This window comes from Hyposmocoma kahamanoa, unplaced genomic scaffold, assembly GCF_003589595.1.
Source record: "Hyposmocoma kahamanoa isolate Upper Pololo Valley unplaced genomic scaffold, ASM358959v1 62, whole genome shotgun sequence".
Taxonomy (NCBI): domain Eukaryota; kingdom Metazoa; phylum Arthropoda; class Insecta; order Lepidoptera; family Cosmopterigidae; genus Hyposmocoma; species Hyposmocoma kahamanoa.
In genome coordinates, this window is record NW_020653850.1 from 7,141,313 (window position 1) to 7,169,142 (window position 27,830).

The 27,830-nt window shown below is 35.1% G+C and overlaps 1 long non-coding RNA gene across 1 annotated transcript in view; it reads right to left on the bottom strand.

The window, feature by feature from the left end:
• LOC113229525 overlaps positions 1-26,718 on the bottom strand; it is a 202,461-nt gene extending 175,743 nt beyond the window's left edge. Inside the window, exon 1 of the long non-coding RNA XR_003310420.1 lies at positions 26,405-26,718. This is a non-coding gene — a long non-coding RNA (uncharacterized LOC113229525). The remainder of the gene's footprint in view (positions 1-26,404) is intronic.
• Positions 26,719-27,830: the final 1,112 nt, after the last annotated feature.

Consider the following 27,830-nt stretch of genomic DNA (forward strand, 5'->3'; position numbering starts at 1 on the left):
ACATTGGAAACAATATATAGTAAAGTTGAGGATACACTGATTAATATACGATGTAAAAACACGATTGCTAAAAATTTCTACGATAGAAAAAAACAACCTTACCTTATATATAATATAATTTTACACGAAAACTGCTGAATTCAATGCGTACTTTACATGTACCTATTATTATTTTTCATATCAACTGAACTAAATAGAACGTGTATAGTATACGATATACATTTTTCAAAATTAAATTACCCTGCCGCTCGACCCAAGTAAAATGAACGGAAAAAAAAATTCGAGCTGAAGTAATATTGACTCTTAAGCAAAATCATTGGCATTTTTCAAATAAAAAAACTAGGTCCCGATATCTGGAAAATTACCAAAATGCATTTGCGTTACTTATGACAAAGAGGGCAACATAGGTTGATGTTGAATTCAATAGCCATGACATATACTCGCCCTGGACTTACCCTTTATGACTCATTGTGTGCCATTAGAGCTAACGTACTTTAATTATTGTTGAACATGCAAAGCAGAAAGTACGGGGCGACATAATATGTAACTAAAACGATTTCAACACTATCTTTCTAAAGATTAGATAAAATTAAAAGATACACTGAAAAACAATGTTATTGAATTAAACAAGGCCAACATGTTGCACCACCTTGACATTATTTTTTTTTTTGTGAAATTTCTCCACTATTTGTTATGATTATTGATACAAAAATCGAACATTTAGGCTGGTTTTATAGCTGTGCGTATTGTTCGTACGAACTGTCTGCCTGCGGGCAATCCGCATGCGTAGAATCCACAGTATGCTCTGAATCGAGTATTTAATTTAGTGCGGATACTCACGGAAGACAGTCGCCTACAATGCGGCATGTGCGGAGTTCACTCGGACTTGCGGAGTTAGTTGTCGAATATAGATTATAAGAAAAATGAAATTCTTTTATATACGTTTTTAAGACTTTAAAGGTCTAAAATCTAGGAATACATTAGTTTCGCATTCAAATAAATTAATAAAATTATACAAAATCCAGATTTTATTTCAAATAATAAAAGATTTTCATATTACATTCTTGCTTTGTAAACAATAGTACGTTCGGTGATTTTTATTCGATAACTGGGTTCTGAATAACGTTTGTAGCCTTCGTACGGGTGTGATGTAATTTCGATTCGGTTTCTAATACGATAGTTTGACGTTCGACTTGGTTATTGTGAATAAAAATGAAAAGAAATCGTACGATATTTAATCGCATCGGTCGACAACAGAGTTATCGTAAGGTTCTGAATCGACCTGCAGTTCCGAGAAGTTCTGGACTTTGTAGAAGGGAATGTCCACATTATTATTTACGTTACTGAAATTTTAGGCTATTTAACTCCCTCATTTCCGATCACTGTTTATAAAATACAATTACATCCATGAAAATACAGTACCTACTATATTTCACACGCTTTATTTAACGTCATCCTTCTTGTAAATTTAAGTCACAATATTTCATTTATTAAATTACGTTAAAAAATATTTTTGTTTATCCAGTACATTCGCGAAGGATTCGTTAATTGAGTAAAATTGCCTTTTTATAAAATACTCCCTTTCACCTTTCTTTTTTTTATAACATCAAGTGACGGCACGAACAAGTTGTTCGCCTGGTAGTAAGCGACACGACTATTTATAACAGTTGCAGTGCCACTCTGAGCTTTAAATCGCAAAGATCTTAGGGGCACTGCCACTGCGCCCGTCACTCTGAGATATAAGTTGACAAGTCCCACGTGCCTGTAATTTCACCAGCACCCTTATCCTTCTAAATCGGAACGATGTAATGCTCAGATTACTGCTTGGCGGCAGAAATACGTAAGGTGACAATTCTTATCTGGAAGACTCTTTCACAAAGAGCGCTACTGCTAAATAAATGTAGTAATTTGTAACTTTCGAGAATTAATTAATGCCAGCTTATTTTTATTTCTAAGGTTAAAATTATGAATTTGTCCTACTGTTGATACTTTTTTATGATGTCAAGTGACGGGACGACTATACCGTGCGCCTGGTGGTAAGCGACACGCCTATCTAGAGTTTTAGATCGCAAAGACCTCCGTCTGTCACCCTGAGACATAACGACTCATCCGAAGAACAGAATCCGTTGTGATTATATAGCGAAAAGAAAATAGGTACATTACGAGAATAATTTCGTTATTCAAACTAAGGCCTATGTAAACGGGTTTTGAGAATTTATATACCTTATTTCGTTTCGCAAATATAAAATCAAACAACAGTCGATCTGACATTCATAGCAAAGAAGAACGAACAAAATATACTATGTCCTGAGAACGAGTAGTTTTGCACATAGATCTTTGTTCTACGGATGAGTCGATTAGTTGACAAGTCCCATGTGCCAGTAATTTCACCAGCTTTCTTAACCCTTCAAAACTGGAACGCGAGACCGCAGAAATAGGTAAGGTGGCAGAACTTCCCTGGATGAACTCTTCCATTAGCTCTACGCTACTCCAAATACTATTCTTTACTTGTAAATACATATAGAGAGACGTAGGTATAGTAGAGATATAATGAGTTAATTGTAAGGATTTTGTTGCCTACAAACATATTTCGGTGAAAAACTCCTCAAACCATATTGAGCATTGGCAGACAACAACGTAAACCCTCTGTCAAGAAGTGATGACTTTGCAGTATGACATATAACGGGTGATTTTATATCAAATACGAAATATACTTAAAACCATTATATAATATTATCACGTATACTGTGTAACCTCTCGAACAGAACATCTGCAAATCTTGGCAAACCTTTGTTCAATACCGAAGCGAGCAAAATGTACGATGGGCCATAAGATAATATGAACAAAGTGTCGCTTTTCGATATTGCTTTGACTTTATTGTGAATATCTGTTATATTTACCATTATTTCAGATATTAACTGACGAGAACATAAAACTTTTTGCTTTATGCTGCTGCCTGCCATAGTGTTATTATACTTTATGTTTAGGTAATTAACTAAAGCAAACAAACTTCAGCTCACTTCCAAACTACGTAGTTGTAATGGCGTCGAATAACCGGTGAAATATAATAATTAGTAGTGATTTTCATACGTCGTATTACTCTATTACTACTATATGAACTTTTTAATTTGGTCGCACGTTATTAATTGTCTATCTTTGTAAAGGCTTCGTCGAACTCCTGGATTTTTAGGTTGTTTATCGTGGGAATATATGTGATATGTGATATTAAACATTCTTATTTAAATATTTAATTTATGACGAATGTTGTTTGTTAGCTGAAAATATTATCATGTATTTTATTTAACCGACTTCATGCAGCCGAGATCGATGCAGGTGTAGTCAATCTGCTAGCAGTCTCGAGTCCGGGAGTCTACATTGTAGGACTCGACTCCAATTCACAAGACTCGACAAATAAAGACAGAGACTCACTTCTCAACTTTACCTCCTGAGCGGTGTCAGTTGTGGTATAATTACTCTAATATCTTCTTTCTTTTATAAATCACTGTATTGGGTTTTTGTTTTTTATTCAGTGGTTCAGTAAAATTGAACCCTTAAAATTCTACGTTATTACTCTTAGAAGCTTCCTTAAAGGCACTGTCGATCTTAAAATAGACTGTCAAAGATTGTTACGTAATGTGAAGCGAAGATACCGATAGAAACTGATCGCCAATAAAAAACGTGATATTGCCTTGGCATCAGTGTATAGGCTTTGACGTAACTTTTGTTTCGTATTGACGTATTTTTCAAGTGGCTTTTGTGTTTATGTGACCCAATAACACAAATAAATGTGAATAAAAATATTTTTAAGTATACGTATTTTTACTTATTTTATTGAATATCATAATGTTTTTACTACCTTAATATTCATATACTTTTTGTAGCCACTGTTAGGCAACAGACGCTGGGTCGTGTCACACCATATAGTTTTCAATGTATATCTTCAATTTTACAATGTATTTTATCCAAAGTGACTGATTCAACACTCCTACGTCATGCGGAATCTCCCCAAGCCATTTGAGTTGTATCGAATCTTAAAATCGAATGTCATAATAACACAACTAAAGCAATATAGTACATTGTTAACACCAGTATGAAGTAATAACCAGAGACAGCCAGTGGGTTAAAACCCAATCAGCCCGCACTGGTTTTTACCCATTAATACTCAAAATTATGAGCGGAAACGGCGAACACGAAATTTGGTATGATTCCATGCTTATTACAATTTCGATACAAAAAAATCTTGTTTAGACGAAAAAAGGCAACTCACACAATACCTGGCTTGTAATATGTAAATATTACTAAGGACGCACATTACGATTAAATTTTTACGAAAATCGATTGAAGTGCATAAGTCTAATGATTTTTTTGTATCGATTTATTTAAAATCGAATCGTCTAGATCAGAAAACAATAAATATGTTATAATAATATCATTAAATTTGAATAAAACTCGATTTACAATAAATACTTAGCTGCACCCAATTTCGGGCATTAATGGGTTTTAACGTTTTAACCCGATTTAAACCCGGCGTTAGCGAAAGTAACAACCCAGTTAATTATCATACGATATAATTTATCCTAATTTAGAGCTAATAGCGAGACAACCTATCAATGCATTTAGCGAAATACGAATTCTACAATTAGCATAACATGCTCGTTTCTAAAGCGTGCATTTGAATAATTGTTTTATTCCATTTCGTAGTTGGATACTGATTTATTGCTTAGTCACAGTTTTATGTATTTGGGCCGTGTATTACAAGTTCGTTGAAAATCTTCCATCACTCACGTTTCAAAACTCTTGCAATTTGAAAAATAAATTTGCGAAAACATATTTCTTACACATAAACACCCATATTGCGGCTGTTTATTAGTGGTCATACTAGCATTTTTAGCAGTAGAGTTACTTGTGAAACAGTTCGTCCAGGATAGTGCCTTTACCTATTTCTGCCGCCAAGCAGTAATGTCAGCATTACTGTGTTCTGGGGGTCTACTTTCGATCTCCGTCCGACATCCGTCCGAAACAATTACTGTCAAATAAGTAATATTCGAAAAAATGAAAAGATAAGTATCAAGTACGTAGCTTCATTCGCATCACGCGTCTTTTCATTTGGTCAAGTATTGCGTATTTGGCAGTAATTGTTTCGGACGGATCTCGGACGGAGATCGAGAGTAGACCCCCTGGTTAGGGTAAGGGTCCTGGTGAAATTACAGGCACATGGGACTTGTCAACTTATGTCTCGGGGTGACGGGCGAAGTGGCAGTGCCTCTCAGATCTTTACGATTTAAATCTTTACACAGGCCTGTAGCTTACCATCAGGCGCATGACTTGTGCGTCCCGTCACTAGATATTATATAAAAAAGCACGTCATATTGATGTGACCAATAACAATTATTTGTAAATAGTTAGTGAAAAAATAGCAAACATTCTAAGCTGTACTAGCTTAAGTGAGTCGTCGTATTTACGAAGCGCAGTCAAAAAAATTGTTGCCCTATCTTTTATGTCTTTCTAAGCTACTGAACTATCTACGCACGGTATTATAGAGGTAACCTTACTCTATGTATACTTACTCTTGTCATTTTCTGATCGACTGATTAGATCAATTGATTTGAAACTAAAACAAAGAACCGTCATTGAGTTTCTGGAAAACGAAGGTGGTGCAATTAAGGAAGTCCATAATCGCTCAAGGCATTTCGTTTTGACAGGCCCTCGTACACAATCTCTTTTCTTTCAATACCCACAGCATTTACGGTCAAGATTCCAAATTTTTCTGTTGTTATTTATTTTTGTACTTCAAAATTTGATTGTCGGTTAGTCATTTAGGATTCAATTTTCAAAATCCGTTTAAGCTATCTATTCAAAATTTGTAGTCGCATTTACGGCTTATCTACTTATTTCTTAGAACAGTAAGACGCACACAAATCATTTTGTTGGTTTAGGACTTACACCTTAACTTGGTAACTTGTCTCCATTTACTGTTTTCTCATCTAAGTTTCCTAATCAAGTCTGTTTTTTTAATATAGAATCGAAAGCTTATAAGAGTAGTGAAAACTGATTTTGACAGCTAACCGGTTTCTGGTACATAATCACAAGTTTGATACTAGACGTTTATGCCGCGAGACATCTTCACGGTCCCTTATACATGTAACTTACGATAACATGGTTCTAATTTCAAATTCTAAAACACAGACTTTACATATGGGTTAACATAGCTATCAAAATTTCGTGTGAATTAATTAAGGAATGTCTCAGAAAACAATGTAATTCAAATGAATATTCTCTTCGTGTAAATATTTTGTCATCTTTGTCCTGTGTTTTTGTAACTTTTTTATAAAATTTCATCATCAATTACTCCTCACCGTGGCGTATCTTTAAAGCGAAGTTCGATTTTATAAAATTACTTGCTTAACGTCATAATCAAGGCTTCTCATCGCGAAAATTATTATCCAGTAAAATTAATATACACATATATTAAAAAAAATATCAGTTAGTACGAAGGTCGGGTTTTTAAACCAATTTGGCCCAAGCCGCCATGATAAATATGAAGGCAGTGCTTCCCCAAATTGAATTGGCACGAACGAGAGCTGTTATTTTTTCTCTGTTTTTCTGAGAAATTTGTCGGATTCAGGATTTGTCTTGCGCTGTTTAGCTGTTTAATAAGGCCGTATGAAAATCTGCAATTATAGGAAATATTATATATATACAGGTCAGGTCAAATATATGATATATGATAATATGGGACCTTTAAGGGGTCCGAAACATTGGTTTGTTTAAAAAAACATATATACGCAATATAGATCCCAAACAATAGTTTCATTTCCCACGTGTAACAATCGCGAAATTGTAGGAACTTGACAAATATGAAAATTCTTAAAATTACTTAAAATTGGTATCTATGTATATATTTTTTTTATATGATACTAAATGAGGGGAAGAACAAGTCGTGCGTCTGGTGTTAAGCGACACATCTGTGCATAGCGGTTTCAGTGTCACTTAGAGCTTTCAGTCGCAAAGATCTGATGAACATCCTACTGCACCTCACACCCTGAGACATAATTTGACAAGATCCATGTGCCTGTAATTTCACCAGCACCCTTACCTTTCAAAACCGGAACGCAATAATGCTCATATTCCTGCGTGGTAACAGAAATAGGTAAGGTGGCAGTATTTCCCTGGACGTATTCTTCGACAAGAAGCTCCACTGATACTACTATGTACATAGTCATGTAAGATTATGAACGAAGCTTAGCATCAATGAATATTGTTTCTGAACGACGAGAAGGATAAATGAGACGAATGACAGGTGTCTATGGGGAAAAAGGGGATCTCAATTCCGGTTGATACATTTTTATTTATTTAAAATAAAAGTATATAAAACAAATCCACATTATTACGTTTTGCTTCCCGTCTTCATATTTTGTGGACTCGGCCAGGTAGTAGTTAGTTTTCATTTCAAGGTGACTAGGGCGTAAAGTACAAGTAAAGGTGTTTCACACCATTTTGAAAGAAAAATATTAGTAACAATTAAATATGTTAATAAGTGATACAAATTAAACCTTGATTAGGCTGAACACAAAAAGAATAAAAATTTTTGCATAATTTCATTCTTCCTTTGTTTCTTTCATTTTTAGTGAAACGAAATCGAAAAACTATAAAAAGTAAAGAAAAAATCATTAGATTGGAATATCAAAATCAACTATATTATAAATGTTTCCTTTAAACAGCATTCGGTTAATTTTTCTTTTCGTATAATTTTTCTGCGCCTTTAGGAAAGCATTTTTAACCACTCATGCGATGCGCTCCTCCTACCGCAAAATGGCGGCTATTTGGTTTCGCAAATTAGAAAAGCATTCAGTTTAAGTACAAGTAATTATAAATAAAAATTATTATTGTGCATTGCTAAATAAATACGCTCCGTACTATCAACAAAAACATCTCAAATAAAATGCAGTAATACACCGGAAATCCTGCACTTAAAAAGCACTAATGAAATTTTTGGTGTACTTCGATAAATATGATAACATTCCGTTTGAGTCGTTCTAACGTTTACCATGAAATTACTCCTTAAAGTATAGTTTATAAACTTTCCTAGCCGCTCACGCGATACATGCAGCCATAGAAGCATACCACACCTAGAGGTGCCGGTGATGATTTTATACCGATTTATCGGATATCGAAGTTATAACAGGTAAAAGAACTAATACTAACTGCTATTTCGGTGACTACTCTAGCAAACCATAAAGTTTTTAATGCCTGGGTCTATCATTAAAAAAAAATAAACAACTTCAAAAATACGTCACGAAAATCGTGTGTGTTATTGTTTGGGCTGGTGATATCGGTGTTTATTTATTGAAAAAGTTTACCCTGAATATAAATGTTTATAAACTATACTTTAAGGAGTAATTTCATGGTAAACGTTAGAACCACTCAAACGGAATATTGTCATATTTACCCAAGTAAGTACACCAAAAATTTCTTTAGTGCTTTTTAAGTGCAGGATTTGTGGTGTATTACTGCATTTTATTTGAGATGTTTTTGTTGTAGTACGGAGGGTATTTATTTAGCAATGCAGAATAATAATTTTTATTTATAAAAACTTGTTTTTAAACTGAATCCTTTTCTAATTTGCGAAACCAAATAGCCGCCATTTTGCGGTAGGATGAGCGCATCGCGTGAGCGGATATTCAGGGTAAACTTAAAAAATGCTACTTACGTTGTGTTTTCAATAAACACCGAAATCACCAGCCCAAACAATAGCACACACGATTGTCGTGACGTATTTTGTAGTTATTTTAAGTGCCTGCATTAAAAACTTTATGGTTTGCTAGAGTAGTTACCGAAATAGCAATTAATATTAGTTCTTTTACCTGTTATAACTTCGATATCCGACAAATCGGTATAAAGTCATCACCGGCACCTCTAGGTGTGGTATGCGTCTACGGCTGCATGTATCGCGTGAGCGGTTAAGGCGAATCACCGGAAGAGAAGCGGAGAAAACTGTTTGGTTTGATCAAATGTTTTAGGTATTTGCTATTAAATAACGATCTTACAAAAAATACACAATACGCCTAAGAATATGGTCTAAAGAATTTTTTAATTTCACACAACAGAATGTATTGTAATTAAATAATTAATTAAAATAAATAAACGTCTAAAACGAGTTATTTAAGAATAAAATACCTAACATCGCACATAATTGTCATAGGGAGATATTTTTATTAAAAAAAACCTAAATTTCTATCTCTGTTAATACACAGAACCTGTTAAAATTAGGTTTTTAACTGAAGCCCTAGAGTTACACAATTTGAATATTGCCCAGAGGTTTAACGACACGCCACGCCGCCCACTTATCCGTCAGTTGCCATCGGAGTCTTGTCAATGTCGGATTTGTGTCCGCCTGTTCTTATTTAATCGTATTAATTATGTGCGCGCGGATTGCGAGACGCGCAAACGATACGTTCGCACCTCACCTCCTAAAATCTAAGCTAACATTCATATACCTTGCCTGAAACAAAATAGGTATAATTGATCATAAAGCTAGTTGCACAGATCACATATGACCTTCGGCAGTCTCATCCATCAATTTGAAATCACGCGACACGAATGAAGTATAAAATCTTTCTAATCTTTGAATGGATAATAGCTGAAAATGTATTGGAATTATTGGCCTTGGCTTTTATAAACTTGAAATAATGTTTCGAACAATACATTATGTATCGCAACTGCGACTTTTCTAAGAGGTTTTGAGGCGCGAACGAACAATAGAATTTTTGTGACTCTTTATAACAATTGGTACTTTCTTTTTTAGTGGTCCTTGGTACTTTATTTTACTCAGGGGTAACGTATGTTTCGCATATAACCGGAGCAATAATTATACTTTCAATATAAAAGTGCTGTGACCGGAATATACGAGTCTAGGAACATAAAAAAAAACATTCAATTTATTAGTTCTTTTTCTTGTATTATCTTATGGGTGTTCTTTGAATTGTCTTTATAATTAATTTTTTTTTATAGTACCAAGTGACGGGACTTGCGCTTGGTGGCAAGCGACACGTTTGTCCATAGCAGTTGTGGTGTCACTCAGAACTTTAAATCGCAAAGAACTGAAGAGCGCCGCCACAGCGCCTGTCACCTTAATACATAAGTAGACGAGTTCCACGTGCCTGTAACTTCACCAGCACCCTTACTTTCCCTTTAAGACCACAATGCAGTAATACTCTCATTAGTTCTTGGCGACAGAAACAGAGAAGGCAGCAGTACATCTCTGGACGTACTCTTTCACACGGAGCTCTACTGCTACTAAAGTAATTATAATGTGGCATTATTGTAAGGCAGGTAACATCCTTCACATAAGAAAAGCATATTGAGGAGTTGTGTGCAAACCTGGGTAGAGGGTGTTTTGAGTTGTACCGTCTTGTCACCACCACGACCGAAGACACAATCAGGATATGCAGGAAATACTAAAAATATAAAATTTTATATACATTTTATATATTACGTATATACTTATATGAATTGATATTTCTATAATTTGTGTGCAATGAATAAAAATGTTGTTTATAAATTAGAGTTCATAAAACAAAACAATGAATAAAGTCGTAGAGTTCATAAAATCAACTTTATCCCCATAAAAACAAAAAAACTACGTACATTGCTTAATTATTATACGTATGAAACCTGAAATCTTTATCAAAAAAAGATGTAACATGTTTTGGTTCCCCATACAAAATATACGTTTTTATTTGGGCATTTGTATGGGTGAAAGTTTCATTTGAACATTACCTTTTTCTTTGGTATTCAAACAAAAACTTGCCATGTTGAATTGCTGTTGTACATTAACTTATTATGTTATACTTCCATTAATGTTTGGAGTTATTACTGTAATTTTAATGTGCAATAAAGAATATTTCATATATTCGTTTACTTTAAAATGTTTGCCTAGTAGTAACCGACCCCTGCTGATTATTAGACACAATCCAATGTTTGAAACCATAATATATTCATATTATGCGTAAGTTTGAACTATAAATACCTAAGTTACATTACAGAACACGCTACAAAACAGTATCAAAATAAAATGGCGACAACAAAGCTATTATCAGGTTGTACGTGTCTTCATTTTGTGTTTTGTCAACACGCGGCGGGTTGACCCGTGTGGGCAGTTAATGAAAATACATTGTAATGTTGTGAGATTTGAATGAAAATTCACAGAACAAAAACAAATGGAAAAGGCCAAACTCTAATTCAAATATATTGTTGTTCAAAATGCATCTTTATTACCATTCGTTAAATATAACGTTTGAATGTAAATACTCCACAAAACCAGTAAATCAAGTTGCTAAAGATGATATGGTAAATATTTTAATATTTGATTTTATCAATGTCAATACACCTCTGCAATAAAACGTTTCCTTCGCACGTTTTTGGGTAAAGCGGAAATTACAACGTTTATTGTGAAATCACCTCCATTGCAAACGAATAGCTACGCTTGTCGTAGCTAATTCGTAGCAATTTCATCAGCATAAGTTCTGCGTATATTAAAGACTTTTCATTGGATATGTAATTTTCAATTAGTTTTGTAGTCATTGTATTATAATATACAAATTACTATAATAGTAGAGAGGAATTTATATAGTTTCATATGTACTACACACACGTACAACAGTGTCATTCTAGGTGCTACGAGCAAAGTTCAGAAATTCTATCACATTTTTTATGATACCACATGACGAGACGAATAAGTCGTGTGGCTAGTGATAACTGCGCGTCTGTCCATTGCACTTGCAGTGGCACTCAGAGCTTTAAATAACCCTGCGACAAAAGTTGATAAGTCTCGTGTGCCTGTAATTGCACCAGCACTCTTACCTTTCAATATCGGAACACAGTAAAGCTCATAGTTTGGCGGCAGAAATATGCAATACGGCTGTACTTTTTTGGACGAACTCATACACAAAGGGCTCTACTGCTTCTAAACTGTACAAACGTGTCTATAAATGTACACAATTCTCTACAACAGAACAGTAACCTCAGAATATTCGGTAGAAATCTCTGTCCCCTTCTATTGAGTAAAATATTTTGTGTTTAAATAGAAATCCCTCGACAATGTGGCAAGGACCGTACCCACAATTACAATACACGATCTTGAACTCCCGACAAAGGGGACCTTTGCGATTTTGATTGTACTTGTGTAAGTGCGTATATGATAACTATGTATATGTAAAATGGGTTAAACGTACAGATATAGTACGATGTATACAAATGTCATATGTATATATCATCTGTTTAAAAGTAAAACCACATAAGTGACATTTTCTACAGAAAGTCTTTATGGTAAGGAAATCACTATCTTTCTGCAGGTGAAACTCAATAACAAGAAAGCTATAAACTCAATAAGTGTAAGTTTCTTAAACCTGTTGTAAGAAAATCACCATCATACATAATTTGGAGATTTTTCGTGGATTTGTGGAATGTCACTTATGTGGTTTTACCTTTAAGCAGATGATACGCAAGTTCGATCAAGTTTGCATATGGAGAAGGCCTCAGATTCAGGAGCACATTCTCTGCTTTCTATGTAACGTGCTCTATGACCCTCGTACTCCTCCATACCTTAACGCACGTTTTCACTTTTCGATGCGGAACACAACCGTGAACTAAGGTCTCAAATGGATAACCTGCTGAAACCTTCTTTCATCCGATCAGAGTATTTTAAAAATAGAAAGTTAAGTAGAAGAAAATTGAAATTTTGCCTCGTCTCGTCTCGCCTCGCCGTTGGAACAGCACCATTAAGTACGTATTCATTGGATGTTCACTTGGATCTCGAAAAGTATCTTAAGGTCAGCTCAAACCGGTGGACGGCAAGGCAGAGGACTTTCAATTTATCATTTATATTTTATGCTATTACAATTGAAATAATATATAAATTGTAATGCAGAAAGAAATGCGCTGCGATTCTCCAATTTCGGTCCCAGAGCATTCGAATTTATATATCTATTCCGTTGAAATAGCGTAAAATATACATTGATGAATTTAATGTCTTCTGCCTTCCTTACTGCCCCGGTTTGCCTTGGTCCTAAAGTTTTTTTGTATTAACAGGCATGAATAATGTTCTCGATATCTTGGATGATACTTTTCCAAGTCACCAGACCCTACACTTGATTGATTAAAATTTTGTAACACTTTAATTTCATTGTTATATTATCTTTCATAACATATTCAATTAATATAATTGTACTGTCATATTTACATCAATTAACTATTTAATTTGATCATATAATTAATTGTTTCAATGAAATTTCAGTACAATGAATATGGATTTCAATTTTTTAATTCTTATTGTATCTGAATATGTATTGAGTGATGTGAATACCTTTAATTGGCTGTACACATACATATAAGAACTGACTACCTTACTAAATAGTGTTAATGTATTTATTGTGTAATATAGTGGTGACCTAAATAATTAAAGCATTGTAATCAACTAGAAACGGTCTTGAGTTGAAGCTTAAATATTAATTCGACATTTTTTTTTTCAATAAGAAGAAAACAATTGCAGTTCCAATCAGAGCTTTAAATCGCAATCACCATCATCTTTATCTTTCAAAACTTGCTCGCAGTGATGTTCACATTTCTACTTGGTAGCAGAAATAGGTATCTAAATGATACCTATTTCTGCTACCAAGTAGAAATGTGGACAGAAATTGTAAATGTAAGCAGAAATTTTAACAACTCTCGAAATTGAGTAATCTAAAGATGGTTTTCTACCTGACGAGGCTAGACGCGACGAAAATTGCAATTTCGCCGGACTATTTTTACGAAAAATTGCCATTAATAGCACCTTAAGAGTCACTATTGATGTGCACTTCGGAAATATTTATTAAAGCAAATGGCAAACATTGTAATGTATGCCATCGATCCGATAAGAAGAATTATTCTTCGCTCCACACGTTTCATATTTTCTTTCAAATAACAAGAAGCTTCAATATTCTCGTTTTCTTTTATTTCTAAGTTAAAGTTCGCCCAAAGCTATTGCTTCATAAAACAAGTGTAAAATTTCAATGCATTTTGATTACGTTCGAAGTTTTTTTTACTATTTTTCGGTCTTGATCTAGATCTTGTCGTCACGGTTGTTTGAGATGGTACTAGCTATCCAACAGTTACTTATGTACCCGTATAATATTAATGCAAAATGAAGTATAATGAACTATAAGCTTTGGTAGCCTAATGGTTTGACCTACTGCCTCTCAAGCAGAGGGTCGTGGGTTCGAACCCGGCCTCGCACCTCTGAGTTTCTCGGAATTTATGTACGAAATTTAATTTGAAATTTACCATGATGTTTTCAGTGAAGGAAAACATCGTGATGAATCCTGCAAGGTTCCAACCCGCATTGGGCCAGGGTGGCGAACTACGGCCTAAACTTCGTTTGAGAGGAGACTCGTGCCCAGCGGTGGGACGTTCAAATGAGTTGATGATCAACTGTAGTGACAAACATTAGAACAGAGATGATACTATATTAATGTCTACTTGGTTTGAAGGAATTTTTCGATGTCTGTATCAATAATAATAACAAACTAATTAGAGAGAAGGAGATTAATTAGGACTAAGGAGTATTTGCACAAAAAATAGATAAATATCATGGTGATTAAGTGTTTTTTTTATTGAATGTCAAGATGGTTCACCACCTTCAATTATATTTTGTGAAACTACACTACTAGTTTGTTATAATTATAAATACAAAAATCGAACTCTTCCAAAAAATTCCTTCGATCCGGCCGGATTCGAAGCGATTGCTTCTAGCAAACCGCGTCATGCGCTATGCCAGCTAAGCCACAGAACGAACCAGCGGAACTTACGAATTTTTCTATGTGTTTGTTATCGGATCTTTGTATCTGGTTTTTAACGACTTTTTAGCCATATCGCCATCTATGACTAATCTATGAAAGTATTTCGGATCGAAGTATTTTTTTGTAAGTGTTCGATCTTTGTATTAATAATTAAATATCATGGTGGTTAAAACATCAGGATGTAAACACATAGAAAAAAAATAAAATAAAACGTATTGCAGAATACTACGACTTTGAACTAGGCATACAGCAAGTGAAATTTTACCCCGAATAACTCTTATGAGGGCACCGAGCGTCAGGCGCTAATTGAATTTAGGTATTCTATGCGCTTCATGTGGCATACTTTTTTAAAGCCGTGTGTAAGCCCAAGCGACACGACCTCCACATCTGACGGCCGAAGCAGGACTAAAACGGATAGGGGAGAAGAGCAGCGGCTTTGGGGGGGTCTACTCTCGATCTCCGTCCGACATCCGTCCGAAACAATTGCTGCCAAATAAGCAATACTTGACCAAATGAAAAGACGCGTGATGCGAATGACACTTGGCACTTGTCTTTTAATTTTGTAGAGAGTAGACCCCCTGCCTAGTGCGAATTTAGGTATTTCCTTTGTATCACTAAACCAAATACACATTTTGATAATGTACGGAGTATACGTTACAGAAAATATGTAGTTTTGTTTTTTTTTTTTCAAAAACTTGTCCTTCCGTGAAATATTTATGCCATACTAAGAGTTTATTTTGGTTTTTGTAGATAACTTTTATATCGAGGATACTACACTAATAATCGTGTTTCTAAAGAGTATAATTTATAGAGTGAATCCTTAAATACCTTGTACATCAATTTCATAACTAAAAATTTAGTAATAACCATGGATAATAACGATACAGCAAGGAAACAAATGAACGCAATTATTTCGCAATTACGTACCATTGCCTCGGCGCGTCTTAACGTAAAAAAAAAGAGAATTAGTATATGCATGGAATTTTTCATCACAAGAAATACTATTGTGTATGTGATATAAGTTTTCATTTTTGAACATTTGAAGTATGCTAACTAGTTATTCCGTGGAAACACGTAAGACTTTGTAATCAAAATGTAAAATGTATTATTTAGTACAGTTATTCGAAAAGTTTTAGTTTTGTTATACTATTACAAAACTAAAATTTTTAAAGCGTGGGAATAGGGGTATTTTTCCGTGGTAGTGAAGGAAAGTGATGTCTAAATATCTACCCGCTCAATTTACAACTTTACTAGTAAGGAAGTTTATTATGTCTGAAATGAACGAAGTGTACTATTAAATGTTATGTTATGTGTACAGGTTTGCTGTGGAATATATTATATTATATACATGTCGGAGTTAGTAAACACTTCAAACATAATGTAAAAGATTCGGTTCATTATTTACGTAATGTGCTTTTCGAACGGATATTATTTTAACTAATATTATTACGTGTTGTTTTTTAATTATTAGGGGAAAATTTGATCATTTGCTTACTAAGCTACCTACGTATCACATTAACTAGTCTCGTCTTAGTCATGGTTTCTTTGTTTATAAATATTACGTCTGTATAACAGCTCAAACTGGATGAGGTCGCAGACGGTGTGGCGCTGGTGTAGTTTGAAACTGTTTAGTTTTATCGGTTATATGACGTGGTTCTACGACATGATGGTCTTTAGCAGGGTTGCCATATGAACATAAGGAGTGAAGTTGATAATCATTGCTTTTGAGGAGTTTTTTGTGCAGAACACTAAAAAAAACAAGAGGGGCTATTCGTTTGAGTCACTTGAGTTACCCTCTGTAAAATTGCCGCGTGTAATTCCAATGCATTGACGTTATTACTTATTTGCCGGCTAAACGAATTGGTAACGAAAAGTGTAGAGTTATCAAATAACTCCTGACTAAATCAATGATGAAAATGTTTTGGCAATGTCTCTTTATGGTTATATTCCACAACATTATATTATTCAAATGTGGATAAATTAAAAATAAAGAAAACTTAAAAATCCTTAACCTATGTATAAATTTAATTACAAAATTTCATTTTACATTAATAATGAGTCAATACTTAATTGAATCTATAGTGTAATGGACGACAAGTGCCGTTGTCGCTACTGTACGGCGATTTTTATTGCAACTTACTTATTAGAGAAACATAATTATGGTAACAACTTATTTGTTGGTATATATCATATTCTATGATCTTTACATATGACGTTCTCGATAACCTAACGGTTAACGCGCACACCCACTCATAGCTCCGCACTAGGAAAACCCTGTATCGCGTGTGTCATGAACACACACAGAGACAACCACAAATTACATTCAAAGTCACGAGAAATATTTCCCCCGGCACGGAAACCAAAACCCGGGTTCTCCGCGTGGCAGTCCGGCATGGTAATCGTTCGGCCACGGAGAGGAGAGAGAGAGATATATATATATATATATATATATATATATATATAGATATGTGTGTGTGTGTGTGTGTGTGTGTGTGTGTGTGTGTGTGTGTGTGTAAGGAAGAACAATTTGAACTTCTTAATTCTTGCGTTATTTCTATAGTTTTTATGAAAATCACCTAAACATTTTCATAAACACTGATGAATGAGCATTTTGTGCGCTACTCAGGCATCAAGGTTACTACGACTCGAGCTTCGAATGTCAATTAATTTTCCACCTTATTGAAACGAAATAGGTACTGTTAGAAACGTACACTGCCTATCCACAATCTAATACATTGCATGCCATTTAGTAAACTCTCTTGACATTTAACGTGTTCGAAACTTATTCCTACCGCAGCACGGCTCTTTAAATGAAGTCTGACTTCGTAATATCTTTACCACGTTTTAATAAATCTGACATTATTAAAACTTTATACCTTCCAATTACTTAATTGGAAGGTACAAAGTGAACAGGAAGGTATAGACAGCGATTGATTTACTTATACTGTTTAATATAAAATAGCACAAACATGATATACTCTTATTTATACTATGTACCTACATATCTACCCATCATATATGTGTATAGTATGACAAGCTATTTCGATATGAGCGTGACCGAATGGGATACGCTGCCGTCCTTTAGCCGAGTCAATCACATTAATGTAGCCTACATATGTGCATATGTTGATATATTTCTTATATTTAATATACGCCAACGTTAAATGTACCGTAAGGAGGAATTTTGAGGGTTATTTTCTTACGCATGGGCAAACTTCATAATCGAATCTAGTTCAAGATCAGTACAGAGTACTAAAAAACCGACCTCAAAACTTAGTGGAATTACGTCTATTTGCCAAGTTTTATTGAAATAGGTCACCGGAAAAATGCGCAAAACCGTATTCATCCCTTAGTTTGCCACCCTTATACGTGGAATATTTTCTTCAAATTTAAATAATAATAACGCGTACACAATCATAGCCCCGCACTAGAGAAACCCTGTATCGTAGGTTGTATGGACACTCACATAGACAACCACAAATTACACCAAAACTCACGAGTGAGACATAAATGTAGGTTATACAAATATTCCTCCAGGCCCGGGAATCGAACCAGGGACCTCTGCGTGGCAGTCCAGCATGGTAACCGTTCGGCCATGGAGGCAGTTAAATGGAATCACTACTGAGGTACCTTCTTTCCAACAAAAAAATCATCAAAATCGACTCATAAATAGTTATCGTTTATAATCTATACTCAAAAAGAACATAACATCGTAACCTACTTTAAAAAATACAGTCGCATTCCCAAGGAGCACACTTTATACGCCTTAAAATTGTTATATCTATAAACAGTCTTAATATGGTATACATTTAGATTATAATTTTCTATAAATGGTTTTAGAAAAAAAATATTGTCGTAAGGCAGTCTCCATTTTCTGTCTATGTTCCTCGAAGTTTAGGTAAAGTAAAGTAAAAAGTAAAAAGTAAAAAGTCTACCTATTCCGATCCTTGTATCAGTCTTTGAAAAAAAAATCATTTTTCTTCGCCTTACAAAATAAGTAAATTGATTATTTGGTGACACTATATTAATGTTAGAAATCAATCAATGAGTCTCGACCTATATTTAATATTTAAAGTTGAGGAGGGGTAAGTTGTGGTGTGCAAGTACCAACTGCTCCGCTTTGTTTAACAATAGCTGATTTCGTTTTGCTTCATACCGGGGAGAAAGAATCGCGAACTCAACACGCACCGACTGGTAATTTTACAATTCAGAACCAAATGCTCTAATAATAATTCTATTTAAGCTGATAGCTAGTAATATGAGGGATGTGCGATGTTGAAAACCACGTTGATATAGTCTATCACAGTGTTTCTAACAGTAACGATCAAACTAGCGATGCATCAGCAATTGATAGATTAAACAAAATGATAAAATGTTAGAATCCCCACATTTTCCCCACATAGCGCCAATCCCCACAAAATCCCCAATCTAGTTGAAATTCCTTGCAATTTAAGGAATTTTTTTTTACTTTAAATTATCTAGAAACCCTCTTCGAGGTATCTTGAGGGAATTTGAACTCTTAAAATATTCAATCGAATTAAATTCTATTAGATATCTTACAGTATATATTTAGATATGGGTGTGCTGCTTGGGTTAGAATTGCATTGCTGTGAAGTCAATTAAAACTACATAAAAACAATAGGTAAAACAGATAGGAACTTAGAGGATTTTTAATTAAACAAATATAATAATAATAATTGTAATGTGCCAGACACCTGCATCATTGCCTGATCTCAAATTGGGGAATTCCTTGTACTGTGATTGGTATTAACCGGCACATCCAGCCCAGAACCAATTTAGAAAAGCTTATTTCCCATATAGGTCCTACTGGGAATCGCATCCAGGACCTTGCATCCACCACAAAAAAAACTAAAAAAGAAAGAGAAAAAAAATAAAACGTTGCTGTCTTAAATATGCCTCTAGAATACCAAATCAAAAATATTTACGACGAAAGTGGACATTGTATGTATGGCCAGCAGAGCTACAAGCGCATGAAAATGTAATCTTTACGATACCGTTTTCCTCTGACTGACACATTTTGTAGCTATTGTTTGTTCATTCAGTCAACAATGTCGCTACTCATCTAGTTTATATCCAAAATATCATATTTACGTTTATAAACAATCCTAAGTACGTATGAATTTTATATAGTTTATTTTCTCATTTGGCTTTATTTTTGTGTAATTAATGTAATGCAATTAATTTATGTAAATGTAATTAATGTGTTACTTTCAAAATTGAATCTACTGCGTAAATTGTATCCACAATACTGATGTATTGAAAAAGTAAACTGAAATGAGAAATACGATTATTTATCTACTTTTGTACTTATTTTCACTTTAATCTAGCAAACTACAAAGAAAAGTATTTTCTCTCGATTACTTTTATTTAGAAATTTCTTTATCGCTACGCTACGTCATGTCCGTGGCCGAACGGTTACCATGCAGGACTGCCACGGACAGGTCCCAGGTTCAATTCCCGGGCTGGGAGAAATATTTATATGGCCTACATTTATTTCTCTGGTGAGTTGGGATTTTGTGGTTGTCTGTGTGTGTGTCCATGACATCCGCGACACAGGGTTTTCCTAGTGCGGGGCTATGTTGAGTATGTGCGTTATTATTACGTCAACGTCATTCCAGACTATTCGAAGACGTATGATGTACCTAAGCCGTGTCGCATTATGCTGTCATCGAGGACTATACACCCAGCGTCGTATTCTCTTTGCAAGATGTATCCACTAATGAAATATGCTAAGACTGATACAGATTTATCAAAACGTACCAACTGGAAACCCTTACATATTTATCTTAATTATTTTTTATTTTATAATATGAAGTGGCGGGACGAACAAGTCGTTCACCTGGTGGTAAGCGGCACGCCTATCCATAACAGTTGAGTGCCACTCAGAGCTTTAAATCGCTAAGAGCTTAGGGGCACTGTCACTGCGCCCGTCACCCTGACACATGTGCCTATAGTTTCACCAACACCCTTATCCTTCTAAACTGGAGCGCAGTAAAGCTCTCATTACTACTTAGTGGCAGAAATAGGTAAGGTGACAGTACGTCTCTGGTACTATTAAAGATTATTATATATCATTATATTTTTTACAGTATTTAATTTGAAGCAAATTCTTCTAATGCTTCGTATTAGGTTCTCCGTGATTCATCATACAGAGAACCTAATACGAAGAATAGACTGTCACAAAGGTCCCTAAATGTTTTTTGTTATAATGTATTATAATATTAATAAGCCTTTTTTGAGTGAACAAAGTTATTATTAGTACATGTTCCACTGGTATGCACAGTTGCCACACGAGATGTCGCAGTTTGCCACGAAGACCCAATGCATGTTGCGGACTCCAGATGTTTTAAGGGTTGTCAACCTTCTTTCTTCGACATGCATGTTTTATCACGATATTCTCCTTTTAAGTTAAATGCGTTAAAAAAAATACGCTATTTTCGTATACTTATAATACAATATTAATACGCTATAGCGTAATAATAATATATTCTGTATTCATTATATTTGTCTTGGGATAATGATTTATGTAACTTTATTTATGTGCATGTTTTTTTATTTATTTATTTTAAACACTAAGAATATTACAAAAATATATATACATCACACCCTTAAACCTACATTGGTTTGTCCGGGTGCTGCACGTTCTCCTTAATTACGTCTTAATATTACATTCTTATGAAACTTTTACATGAATTCTTTACATTCATAGGGCATGAAAACTTAATTTCATTACACTGTCTCATTTGCAAGAGTATTTATGTATGCATATACATATGTGCACAGGTTATATAAAAAGGTGCAGTCATATTTTGGTACATTTGAAACGCCGTGAAACTCAGCAGCGTTAGGCAGAAATTAAAAATGTATCGAATTTTTATTTTCCATTCATTTTACCGCATCGCCCCGGATTCGTTCGGAAAGTTGATTTTATTACGTATAGAACATTTTTTATGGCTCAAATTGTTCAATTTCATGAACAGTCATATTAAAATATTACTATATGTTTTTGTTACACCATGATACATAATAAAAATGGTTGTTTCTAACCGTCACTGTACTGGGACCATAATATAATATATTACAAGTTTCAATGTCTTTTGTGCCTCGAAGGGATGCTCTATACACACTTACGTTTTTATTCATATACATGTATGACGACGTGTGTGTGTCTATTGACGATGTCCCATATCGATAGCGATACTGTTGAAAGGTCAACGTGTTTCCTCGGCTCGTATTAGAATTTTACTTGATATTGATACTTTATAAATCTAAAAATAAGGATAAAAATTAATAGAGCCATTGTCAATTATTATGAGTAATTATAATGATAATTATACGTGAGACGTCCAACTGAGAAATGGGTAGGTGATATCGTCGTAGTCGTGGACTGTTGGGTGAAAACAGCGTAAAGTTGTGATGAATGATACAAACTAAGGGAAGTCTAACGTAACGTAACCCGCAATAGGTAAAGTGTGATATTGAAGGATAATGATTATTGCCACACAAATCTTAACGACAACCACCGTGGTCGAGGCTTGCGCACCGGTTTTCACGGCGTCGCCACCTCTGAGGTCCCGGGTTCAATCCCCGGCCAGGTCAATGTAGAAAAGTACCTTTTCTATATTGTCTCCGGTCTGGGTGTTTGTGGTACCATCTTTGTTTCCGATTTCCATAACACAAGTGCTTTAGTTACTTACTTTGGGATCAAAAAAATGTATGTGATGTCATCTTATATTTATATATGTTTCTTGACTATTTTTTTTTATTTATTTATTTACTCATATTACAACTGTTACTTATTATATACTTAGCACTCTTAAGCCTAAAAAGGTTTGTTTGAGTGTTGCAACTCTTCTTAACATTGCGGATCTCCTTAACTAAAAGTTATACGTCTATTTAAATAGATAACAATAATTTCTTTAAGTGAATTACTGACTTTAACTTGCTGATTTGACTTGAAGATTTTATAACAAGGTAGCAACCATTTTTCTCAATATTTATAATATATTTTTGTAGCAGTAGAGCTTCTTGTGAAAGATTTGATCCAGTGAAGTACTGCCACCTTAACTTAACGGTTTGGAAGGGTAACGGTGCTGGTAAATTACAGGCATATGAGATTTGTCAATTTATGTCTCAAGGTGACGGGCGCAGTGGCAGTGCCCCTCAGGTATTTGCGATTTAAAGCTCTGAGTGGCATTGCAACTGTAATGGACAGCAGTATCGCACCACCAGGTGCACAACTTGTTCGTCCAGTCCCTTGGCATTAAACAAAAAAAAATATTTTATTGATTATTTATAAAGTTTTTACTACCGTGATGTTGATTATATTTTTTTTTTGTGAAAATACTCTAGTAATTTGTTATTATTATTGATACAGACTCGAACAAGTAAGTATTTGTTGCCTCACGGTGAGCCTGCTACAGACCTTTATACTGGGTTTAAACGCCTTATTTGCTGTTTTGTCTCAACAACAAAACCAGTTTTCTTTTCAAAAAATTTCAAAGATAAAACCCAGTAAAAGTTTACTATCTCGCATTTCTCTATATTATTTTGCAATAAAGCCGTCTATTACAATAGACATACACCGTATCTTTCATCTTTTCTATATCTATGTTTTTTGGTCTGTGTGGAATAAAATGGTGCTACATGTAGAGATAAGGCTCTTACAGAAAAATTGCTGGATTTTTATAAATATGACACCAATAGATTGGTATTTTTTTTAATGATGTCAAGTGACGACACGAACAAGTCGTACGCCTGGTGGTAAGCGACACGCCGGTCCACATCAGTTGCAGTGCCACTCAGAGCTTTAAATCCCAAAGATCTGAGAGGCACTGCCACTGCGCCCGTCACTCTGAGACATAAGTTGACAAGTACCATGAGCTCACATTACTGCTTGGCGGCAGAAATCGGTAAGGTCGCAGTACTTCCCTGAACGAATTTTTTTGTATGGTACTGCAGATTTGCAAATTGTCACTATTGTATATATTTCTGTAGATAAGTTTTATGGAATTTTCACTGAAGTTGGTAACAACTTAGATGTCAATTCAAAGACAACGGTTTTAATTTTTTAAAGGTAAATTATGTGTGCATGTCATGCACGAAAAGAGCCTCTTCCCTCGACGTTTTGTTTTGATACTAAGTAACAGGACGAAAAAGTCGTGCACCTGTTGGTAAGCGTGACATCTGTTCACAACAGTTACAGTGCAAAGGGCATTGCCACTGCGCTCGTCATCCAGAAACATATTTTGGCAAGTCCCATGTGCCTGTGATTTCACCAGCACCCTTACCCTTCAAAACCGGAACACACTAATACTGACATTACTGTTTGGCGGCAGAAATAGATAAGGTGGCAGTACTTCCCTGGACGAACTCTTTCATAAGAAGCTCTACTGCTACTAAATTTAAGATAATATTCGACCTCCAAGGGTGGCAAACTACTTGGTGGCAGAAATAGGTACTACAATACTTCCTGGACGAACTGTTCTACAAGAAGCTCTACACTACTAATTTCTAGCGGTTTGATATGTGTAACGAACTGTAATGTTTCATTGGGAAAAAATGCTTTGTTTACACCAAATAATCGATTTTTTGTGTCCAACATGAAATATAGTACTATTATATGTGGATTAAACCCTGTATTGTTTATCGTCTCAGAAGCCAACATTTGGAACTCCACTCATGTTCCTGTCCGTACATGGCTGTATATGATGCCTAATCTGGAACTAAAACACAAACTTGTTTGCTTAACAGAGCATGCACGTACCCCACAGTTGATGACCTCGCCTCACCGCAGGCTATTCAAGTATTGCTACAACTTTGTCTCGTATCAACAACGAGTGGTGTAGTTACTTTCGATGTTCTATTTATCATTATCATGATAAGCAACTTGGATTTGTTTTTATGTAAATGTAGAAGTAATGCTCGCATTACATTAAGGTGGCAGCACTACCGTGGACAAAGTCTTTCACAAGGAGGTCTAGTATTCAATTGAAAGTTATTCACGTAGAAAGTGAAAATTTTCATAATATAATAGTTAGTCTATATAGAGGAGTCACAGCTGGACACAGACCTCTCATAATGGAAGGCTTTGGGCTGTAGTCCCCACGCGGGCTATGTGTGGATAGGAAACTTCACTGCGCCTGATGGTAAGCTACACGCCTGTCCATAACAGTTGCAGTGCTGCTCAGAGCTTTAAATCGCAAAGATCTTAGGGGCACTGCCACTGCGCCCGGCACCCTGAGACATAAGTCCCTTGTGTCTGTAATTTCACCAGCACTCTTACCCTTTAAAACCGTAACACAGTAATGCTGACATTACTGCTTGGCGGCAGAAATAGGTAAGGTTAGGTTAGGTAGGCAGTACTTCACTGGGAGAACTCTTTCAAGAGGAGCTTTACTGCAACTAAACTTACATTATTTAATTCCTTTGCAGTTGTCTGCGGGTTTCCACATGACGTTTTTCTTCACTGAAAAGCTTATAGTAAATTTCAAATGAAATTTCGCACGTAAATTCTGAAAAACTCAGAGGTGCAAGCCTGGATTCAAATCCACGACTCTCGCGCAAGAGGTGGTAGGTCAAACCATTAGGCTTTTACTGCTGTAACATTTTTAGAACATCTAAAGAAATTGAAATTTCGTGTCAAAGATGAAACTCGGTGCGAAAGTGATTATTCGAGCCTGAGACAAACCTTGGGGACAATGAAAAAGTTGGTAATTACAATCGGGAATTTCCACAGGCTTAATGGGATCCTTTTATTGGCAGCCAATATGAAGGAAGTGATTTCAAATAACGGTTCGAGTAAGCTCTAATATTGGAAACGCAATTTTGTCTTGTGAGTTGAATAATGAGTATTCATTTGATATTCATCATTTTTCTCGGTAACAATGTAAATATTAGCTTTTTTGGCAATGTCACGTACAAGATAATAAAAGTATTTGATTGAGTTAAAACAACAAATGTTATACTCTATATAATACACTTTTGATCTTGAGAACAAGATCCATTTTTGTCATGATTAAAAACAAACTATTTCATACAAAACCTTTGATTGAAAGACCATTCCCCATAGAAGTCTAAAGAAGCAATTGAAAATTAACTGAACGTTGAAAACAATTAAAGTCGTCAAACAATTATAAACGCTCTTTTGTAGTAAAGTTTATATTAAGCTAGCCATTAGTACAAACACAATGATTAGTCAGGTTTGTACAGGCTCTGTAAACAATCCCCGTCAAAGTCAATTGAAGTCATTTACAATTTTAATTACACCCCAGTTCTGCGTGAACATTGTGCCAACGAATATACGACTTAACTAAAAGTAAATATAAGAGCTTTAATAGATCTATGTTTAATAAGTTATCAACGATTCCGCTGCAAAATTACGTGAGTTCTCAAGATCATTAAATATACAACAGCCTGTATCAGTTTGTAACAAATATTATGTTACGTTAAACGTCATTTAAGCAATCTAAACAGAGACACGTGGAAGTGAACGACACTCTACAAAATGTAAATAAAAACTAATTAACAATACAAAGCCGACTTACCAGAAGTCAAAATACAACCGTGGCCGACAAAAGCCGGCACCCTCACAAGACACTCCTTTATTTCACCCTGATAATCCCAAATCCTTCATAGCAATTATTTTTACGCACGCCTCATCCGTGACATAAGGTTATTAGATACACAGTGAGGAGGATAAATAACATAAACATGGTTGCACTGCACTATTCAAAAAGTCACTTTTAAATTTAAATATGGAATGTTGCTGGAACACCGAGTGTGTTTTTCCGGCGACGTGGCGGTTCGTTATGGGGCGCGGAGTGAAACGGGCGCTCGATGCGACCTGCGACACCACACTGGCAGGGATGCTGTCGGTTGCTACGATACGCGCCCGCTGCCACCCTTGTAGATTGGGCCGATGGGCCGCGAGCCTCGGGCCGCCGCCCTAGACGACATCGCAACCTACTTTTACGTATAGACGGCCACTGTCTGCGTAATAGCTCTTCAGCAATTTCCTGATAAATGCCGTAGATATTGTGTTTATGTGGCGTTCTACTAAATTGAACGCCATAAGTTATTAAAAATGATTTCGATTTATGTATAAACGCTGATTGGTATGAAGATAGGGCGTTGTAAACGATTTTGGTATTGAAATTAAAATTATGTATTTATTCGATAAGAACGATATTTCATTGTCTCGCGGTGACATAACGACTAACTAAACGCGTAATCATTTGGATACTTTTGTTTTCGTTACGTGTATAACAGTATAATTGAATAGTTGTTCTATAGTAGAACGTAAAAAAGGTTTCTGGTTGTGATCATTACCAACACACTATACGTCCCACTGATCTCCTCTAAGGAGAAATTTAAGGCCGTAGTCTAACAAGCAATTCATACTGATCTTGTTTGTAACATATTATTTATTTAAAAACCTACCTATTATGTTTAGTAGCAGTAGAGCTCCTCGTGGAAAGAATTTGTCCAGATAAGTACTGTCACCTTACCTAATTCTGCCGCCAAGCTATTTATGTGGAAGTACACATTTTAAATATTGTCATGTAGGTATTCGTGAAATCTTTATTCTAACAAATTCTTATTCTTTGTTTAAATATGCCAGTGATTTTAGTACATATATAACAACAATATATACATAATGTAGAACCTTATATTTATCGACTTTATACAGCTGCTTGGACTTAGATCGTCGTATAATAAATAAAGAAAAATAACCAGAATGCTGGAAATATAATTCGTCAAAATTATTTGGAGCGTTTAATTCGTGTGGGGCCGTGTTCATATTCTAGGTGTACAGAGTATAACAAAAAAGTTGCGACCATTTTTTAGCTGGTCCATCTCAGTTATAATAACAAAGACCTGTACTAAAAACACAATTGCAAATTCTTGAAAAATAATTTTGCTTCCCACGTAAAATATGCACGGAATTTTTCATGACTCGACACTCGACCA